This window comes from Oncorhynchus keta, chromosome 19 (genome assembly GCF_023373465.1).
Source record: "Oncorhynchus keta strain PuntledgeMale-10-30-2019 chromosome 19, Oket_V2, whole genome shotgun sequence".
In the NCBI taxonomy this organism is placed as follows: Eukaryota; Metazoa; Chordata; class Actinopteri; order Salmoniformes; family Salmonidae; genus Oncorhynchus; species Oncorhynchus keta.
In genome coordinates, this window is record NC_068439.1 from 60,264,567 (window position 1) to 60,272,205 (window position 7,639).

Consider the following 7,639-nt stretch of genomic DNA (forward strand, 5'->3'; position numbering starts at 1 on the left):
TAGTAGGGTCTACCTGTATAGTAACACAACACACGGACACATTCACACAGGGACAAATGGAAGTTGAACTTACAAAATCGAACAGGGCTCTTTGATGGGTTTCAGGAACCTTGCTGATACAATGATTCGACTCTGGGGCACCGGTTTAGCCTGTGGATAAGGCTAAAAGTAGAGGAGAGATTTATTTAACTTGGCAAGTCAGTTAAGAACTAATTCTTATTCACAATGACGGCCTACCGGGGAACAGTGGGTTAACTGCCTGTTTGGGAAGAGTCCTAAACCCAGTTAACAGTCCATCCTAGCCCTACTTCCTCTTCAGTGTGGCAGAGAGACCCACAGCAGGCTGTTTGGGAAGAGTCCTAAACCCAGTTAACAGTCCATCCTAGCCCTACTTCCTCTTCAGTGTGGCAGACAGACCCACAGCAGGCTGTTTGGGAAGAGTCCTAAACCCAGTTAACAGTCCATCCTAGCCCTACTTCCTCTTCAGTGTGGCAGAGAGACCCACAGCAGGCTGTTTGGGAAGAGTCCTAAACCCAGTTAACAGTCCATCCTAGCCCTACTTCCTCTTCAGTGTGGCAGACAGACCCACAGCAGGCTGTTTGGGAAGAGTCCTAAACCCAGTTAACAGTCCATCCTAGCCCTACTTCCTCTTCAGTGTGGCAGACAGACCCACAGCAGGCTGTTTGGGAAGAGTCCTAAACCCAGTTAACAGTCCATCCTAGCCCTACTTCCTCTTCAGTGTGGCAGAGACCCACAGCAGGCTGTTTGGGAAGAGTCCTAAACCCAGTTAACAGTCCATCCTAGCCCTACTTCCTCTTCAGTGTGGCAGAGACCCACAGCAGGCTGTTTGGGAAGAGTCCTAAACCCAGTTAACAGTCCATCCTAGCCCTACTTCCTCTTCAGTGTGGCAGACAGACCCACAGCAGGCTGTTTGGGAAGAGTCCTAAACCCAGTTAACAGTCCATCCTAGCCCTACTTCCTCTTCAGTGTGGCAGAGACCCACAGCAGGCTGTTTGGGAAGAGTCCTAAACCCAGTTAACAGTCCATCCTAGCCCTACTTCCTCTTCAGTGTGGCAGAGACCCACAGCAGGCTGTTTGGGAAGAGTCCTAAACCCAGTTAACAGTCCATCCTAGCCCTACTTCCTCTTCAGTGTGGCAGACAGACCCACAGCAGGCTGTTTGGGAAGAGTCCTAAACCCAGTTAACAGTCCATCCTAGCCCTACTTCCTCTTCAGTGTGGCAGAGAGACCCACAGCAGGCTGTTTGGGAAGAGTCCTAAACCCAGTTAACAGTCCATCCTAGCCCTACTTCCTCTTCAGTGTGGCAGACAGACCCACAGCAGGCTGTCTGGGAAGAGTCCTAAACCCAGTTAACAGTCCATCCTAGCCCTACTTCTTCTTCAGTGTGGCAGACAGACCCACAGCAGGCTGTTTGGGAAGAGTCCTAAACCCAGTTAACAGTCCATCCTAGCCCTACTTCCTCTTCAGTGTGGCAGACAGACCCACAGCAGGCTGTTTGGGACGAGTCCTAAACCCAGTTAACAGTCCATCCTAGCCCTACTTCCTCTTCAGTGCGGCAGACAGACCCACAGCAGGCTGTTTGGGAAGAGTCCTAAACCCAGTTAACAGTCCATCCTAGCCCTACTTCCTCTTCAGTGCGGCAGACAGACCCACAGCAGGCTGTTTGGGAAGAGTCCTAAACCCAGTTAACAGTCCATCCTAGCCCTACTTCCTCTTCAGTGCGGCAGAGAGACCCACAGCAGGCTGTTTGGGAAGAGTCCTAAACCCAGTTAACAGTCCATCCTAGCCCTACTTCCTCTTCAGTGCGGCAGACAGACCCACAGCAGGCTGTTTGGGAAGAGTCCTAAACCCAGTTAACAGTCCATCCTAGCCCTACTTCCTCTTCAGTGCGGCAGACAGACCCACAGCAGGCTGTTTGGGAAGAGTCCTAAACCCAGTTAACAGTCCATCCTAGCCCTACTTCCTCTTCAGTGCGGCAGACAGACCCACAGCAGGCTGTTTGGGAAGAGTCCTAAACCCAGTTAACAGTCCATCCTAGCCCTACTTCCTCTTCAGTGTGGCAGACAGACCCACAGCAGACTGTTTGGGAAGAGTCCTAAACCCAGTTAACAGTCCATCCTAGCCCTACTTCCTCTTCAGTGTGGCAGACAGACCCACAGCAGGCTGTTTGGGAAGAGTCCTAAACCCAGTTAACAGTCCATCCTAGCCCTACTTCCTCTTCAGTGTGGCAGACAGACCCACAGCAGACTGTTTGGGAAGAGTCCTAAACCCAGTTAACAGTCCATCCTAGCCCTACTTCCTCTTCAGTGTGGCAGACAGACCCACAGCAGGCTGTTTGGGAAGAGTCCTAAACCCAGTTAACAGTCCATCCTAGCCCTACTTCCTCTTCAGTGCGGCAGACAGACCCACAGCAGGCTGTTTGGGAAGAGTCCTAAACCCAGTTAACAGTCCATCCTAGCCCTACTTCCTCTTCAGTGTGGCAGACAGACCCACAGCAGGCTGTTTGGGAAGAGTCCTAAACCCAGTTAACAGTCCATCCTAGCCCTACTTCCTCTTCAGTGTGGCAGACAGACCCACAGCAGGCTGTTTGGGAAGAGTCCTAAACCCAGTTAACAGTCCATCCTAGCCCTACTTCCTCTTCAGTGTGGCAGACAGACCCACAGCAGGCTGTTTGGGAAGAGTCCTAAACCCAGTTAACAGTCCATCCTAGCCCTACTTCCTCTTCAGTGTGGCAGACAGACCCACAGCAGGCTGTTTGGGAAGAGTCCTAAACCCAGTTAACAGTCCATCCTAGCCCTACTTCCTCTTCAGTGTGGCAGAGAGACCCACAGCAGGCTGTTTGGGAAGAGTCCTAAACCCAGTTAACAGTCCATCCTAGCCCTACTTCCTCTTCAGTGTGGCAGAGAGACCCACAGCAGACTGTTTGGTCACAGCCAGGGTTCTGAGTGTTGTTTGAGAGCCTCTTTAATTGAACCAATCAGAGGAACATGACAGCGATGAGTGTGGCTCTCATAAATAGACTGGCCTATTAAGCCTCCACTAGTCATGATTAGAACAGAAATCATGCAGTGCCTGTGTCCCAAATGACACCCTATTCCCTATAGAGTGCCCTACCTTTTGGCCAGAGCACTATGGTCCCTGGTCAAAAGTGGTGCACTTCCATAGGATTGCAAGTGCCATTTTTGGAACACAGCCTGTGTGCTTGTTGCTGCTCCTCTGCCAATAAACTGATTGTAAATAAAAGCCCTTAGCGCTGGACAAGGAGGTTACGGACCTCTCGGTGTGTGGGGAGAGATCTGACCACGAGGCGCTCTGCGGCGGACAACAATGCTTGATTAAAGATGCTATTCCAGGTTTAAATCTGTATTGGAGGAGGTTGATTATCATCACTACATTAGTCATTCATAGTCACCGATCTGCCAACAAAGTGATTATTCACAAGCCACAAAAAAGGAGGTGACCAAACACGGGTATATTCACCTCTCACTTAGCTGATCTTTCTCAAACAGCGCTGAACACGTTGACATGCACGCCGATATCCTGTTATTATTCAGGTTACCACGGTTACATGCACGCCGATATCCTGTTATTATTCAGGTTACCACGGTTACATGCACGCCGATATCCTGTTATTATTCAGGTTACCACGGTTACATGCACGCCGATATCCTGTTATTATTCAGGTTACCACGGTTACATGCACGCCGATATCCTGTTATTATTCAGGTTACCACGGTTACATGCACGCCAATATCCTGTTATTATTCAGGTTACCACGGTTACATGCACGCCGATATCCTGTTATTATTCAGGTTACCACGGTTACATGCACGCCGATATCCTGTTATTATTCAGGTTACCACGGTTACATGCACGCCAATATCCTGTTATTATTCAGGTTACCACGGTTACATGCACGCCGATATCCTGTTATTATTCAGGTTACCACGGTTACATGCACGCCAGTATCCTGTTATTATTCAGGTTACCACGGTTACATGCACGCCAATATCCTGTTATTATTCAGGTTACCACGGTTACATGCACGCCAATATCCTGTTATTATTCAGGTTACCACGGTTACATGCACGCCAATATCCTGTTATTACTCAGGTTACCACGGTTACATGCACGCCACCACGGTTACATGCACGCCAATATCCTGTTATTATTCAGGTTACCACGGTTACATGCACGCCGATATCCTGTTATTATTCAGGTTACCACGGTTACATGCACGCCGATATCCTGTTATTATTCAGGTTACCACGGTTACATGCACGCCGATATCCTGTTATTATTCAGGTTACCACGGTTACATGCACGCCGATATCCTGTTATTATTCAGGTTACCACGGTTACATGCACGCCGATATCCTGTGATTATTCAGGTTACCACGGTTACATGCACGCCAATATCCTGTTATTATTCAGGTTACCACGGTTACATGCACGCCAATATCCTGTTATTATTCAGGTTACCACGGTTACATGCACGCCAATATCCTGTTATTATTCAGGTTACCACGGTTACATGCACGCCAATATCCTGTTATTATTCAGGTTACCACGGTTACATGCACGCCAATATCCTGTTATTATTCAGGTTACCACGGTTACATGCACGCCAATATCCTGTTATTATTCAGGTTACCACGGTTACATGCACGCCAATATCCTGTTATTATTCAGGTTACCACGGTTACATGCACGCCAATATCCTGTTATTATTCAGGTTACCACGGTTACATGCACACCAATATCCTGTTATTATTCAGGTTACCACGGTTACATGCACACCAATATCCTGTTATTATTCAGGTTACAATGTGTACAGCCATATTGTAATTTCTGACATTTGGTCGGCCATATTGTAATTTCCGACATTTGGTCGGCCATATTGTAATTTCCGACATTTGGTCGGCCATATTGTAATTTCCGACATTTGGTCGGCCATATTGTAATTTCTGACATTTGGTCGGCCATATTGTAATTTCCGACATTTGGTCGGCCATATTGTAATTTCTGACATTTGGTCGGCCATATTGTAATTTCTGACATTTGGTCGGCCATATTGTAATTTCTGACATTTGGTCGGCCATATTGTAATTTCCGACATTTGGTCGGCCATATTGTAATTTCCGACATTTGGTCGGCCATATTGTAATTTCTGACATTTGGTCGGCCATATTGTAATTTCTGACATTTGGTCGGCCATATTGTAATTTCCGACATTTGGTCGGCCATATTGTAATTTCCGACATTTGGTCGGCCATATTGTAATTTCCGACATTTGGTCGGCCATATTGTAATTTCCGACATTTGGTCGGCCATATTGTAATTTCCGACATTTGGTCGGCCATATTGTAATTTCTGACATTTGGTCGGCCATATTGTAATTTCTGACATTTGGTCGGCCATATTGTAATTTCCGACATTTGGTCGGCCATTTGTTTGTCAACTATAGTTAAGATACATGCAGCTTCTGTTCTGTTAGAAAACTAAATAAAGTAGTGATGACCAGAATAATATCTTACATCGATAGAATGAATGCATTAGTAATGTAGTTAACACCGGTAGAATTGTCTGTTTTGTTTTAGGGACCGGGGAGAAAATGCATTAGTAATCTAGTTAACACCGGTAGAGTTGTCTGTTTTGTTTTAGGGACCGGGGAGAAAACTCAATAACTCCCAGAACAGTGGAAAGACCAGTCCCATGCAACATGTCCAACTATGATCAGTTTGTCCTGTTGTAAGGAAATGAAAAGCTGTCAAAATGATAAAACACGTTTCTGATAAGACTTCAGTTCGTCTTGGATGCATATTTTATGTGGTTGAAATAGTGTCTGCTTGCATAACAGAGTCAAAGATAACACACTAACCCTAACCCTAACCCATTCGCATTTTCTCAAGAGATGCTGAAAGAAATCATATTTCTCCACTCCTGTTCCCGAGACTAAATTAAATTTGTTGTATAATTATACTGCAAGAAATGTATAATTCTGCAGCAGTTGATACTATATTACTCTACAGGTGAGAGGTTAAAGGCCTACATACAGTCAGTGATACTATATTACTCTACAGGTGAGAGGTTAAAGGCCTACATACAGTCAGTGATACTATATTACTCTACAGGTGAGAGGTTAAAGGCCTACATACAGTCAGTGATACTATATTACTCTACAGGTGAGAGGTTAAAGGCCTACATACAGTCAGTGATACTATATTACTCTACAGGTGAGAGGTTAAAGGCCTACATACAGTCAGTGATACTATATTACTCTACAGGTGAGAGGTTAAAGGCCTACATACAGTCAGTGATACTATATTACTCTACAGGTGAGAGGTTAAAGGCCTACATACAGTCAGTGATACTATATTACTCTACAGGTGAGAGGTTAAAGGCCTACATACAGTCAGTGATACTATATTACTCTTCAGGTGAGAGGTTAAAGGCCTACATACAGTCAGTGATACTATATTACTCTACAGGTGAGAGGTTAAAGGCCGACATACAGTCAGTGATACTATATTACTCTTCAGGTGAGAGGTTAAAGGCCTACATACAGTCAGTGATACTATATTACTCTACAGGTGAGAGGTTAAAGGCCTACATACAGTCAGTGATACTATATTACTCTACAGGTGAGAGGTTAAAGGCCTACATACAGTCAGTGATACTATATTACTCTACAGGTGAGAGGTTAAAGGCCTACATACAGTCAGTGATACTATATTACTCTACAGGTGAGAGGTTAAAGGCCTACATACAGTCAGTGATACTATATTACTCTACAGGTGAGAGGTTAAAGGCCTACATACAGTCAGTGACACTATATTACTCTACAGGTGAGAGGTTAAAGGCCTACATACAGTCAGTGATACTATATTACTCTACAGGTGAGAGGTTAAAGGCCTACATACAGTCAGTGATACTATATTACTCTACAGGTGAGAGGTTAAAGGCCTACATACAGTCAGTGATACTATATTACTCTACAGGTGAGAGGTTAAAGGCCTACATACAGTCAGTGATACTATATTACTCTTCAGGTGAGAGGTTAAAGGCCTACATACAGTCAGTGATACTATATTACGCTACAGGTGAGAGGTTAAAGGCCGACATACAGTCAGTGTCCATGTTGAAGTTACTAATCCATTTAACCCAGATGAACTTAAATGAGGAACATTCTGATAATTCATGGGTACAGTGATACTCGTTAGTGGGATATCAAAAGGTGCATGTAAACAGCTTATCCCAAATTAGACCTTAAGCAGATATGAGCTACTACCCAGAATACTGTGCGCATGTAAACAGATAATCCCAAATAAGACCTTAAGCAGATATGAGCTACTACCCAGAATACTGTGCGCATGTAAACAGCTAATCCCAAATAAGACCATAAGCAGATATGAGCTACTACCCAGAATACTGTGCGCATGTAAACAGCTAATCCCAAATAAGACCTTAAGCAGATATGAGCTACTACCCAGAATACTGTGTGCATGTAAACAGCTTATCCCAAATAAGACCGTAAGCAGATATGAGCTACTACCCAGAATACTGTGCGCATGTAAACATGGTGACTGACATTACACCTTTCATAGCTGATGCTTCTC

The 7,639-nt window shown here is 45.2% G+C and overlaps 1 protein-coding gene across 1 annotated transcript in view; it reads right to left on the bottom strand.

The window, feature by feature from the left end:
• The window catches only part of LOC127909059 (doublecortin domain-containing protein 2-like), a 6,430-nt gene extending 5,698 nt beyond the window's left edge, over window positions 1-732 (bottom strand). The window contains exon 1 of the mRNA XM_052468950.1: window positions 74-732. The gene's annotated coding sequence lies outside the window, so the exon portion shown is untranslated. The remainder of the gene's footprint in view (window positions 1-73) is intronic.
• Between the last annotated feature and the right edge of the window lie 6,907 nt (window positions 733-7,639).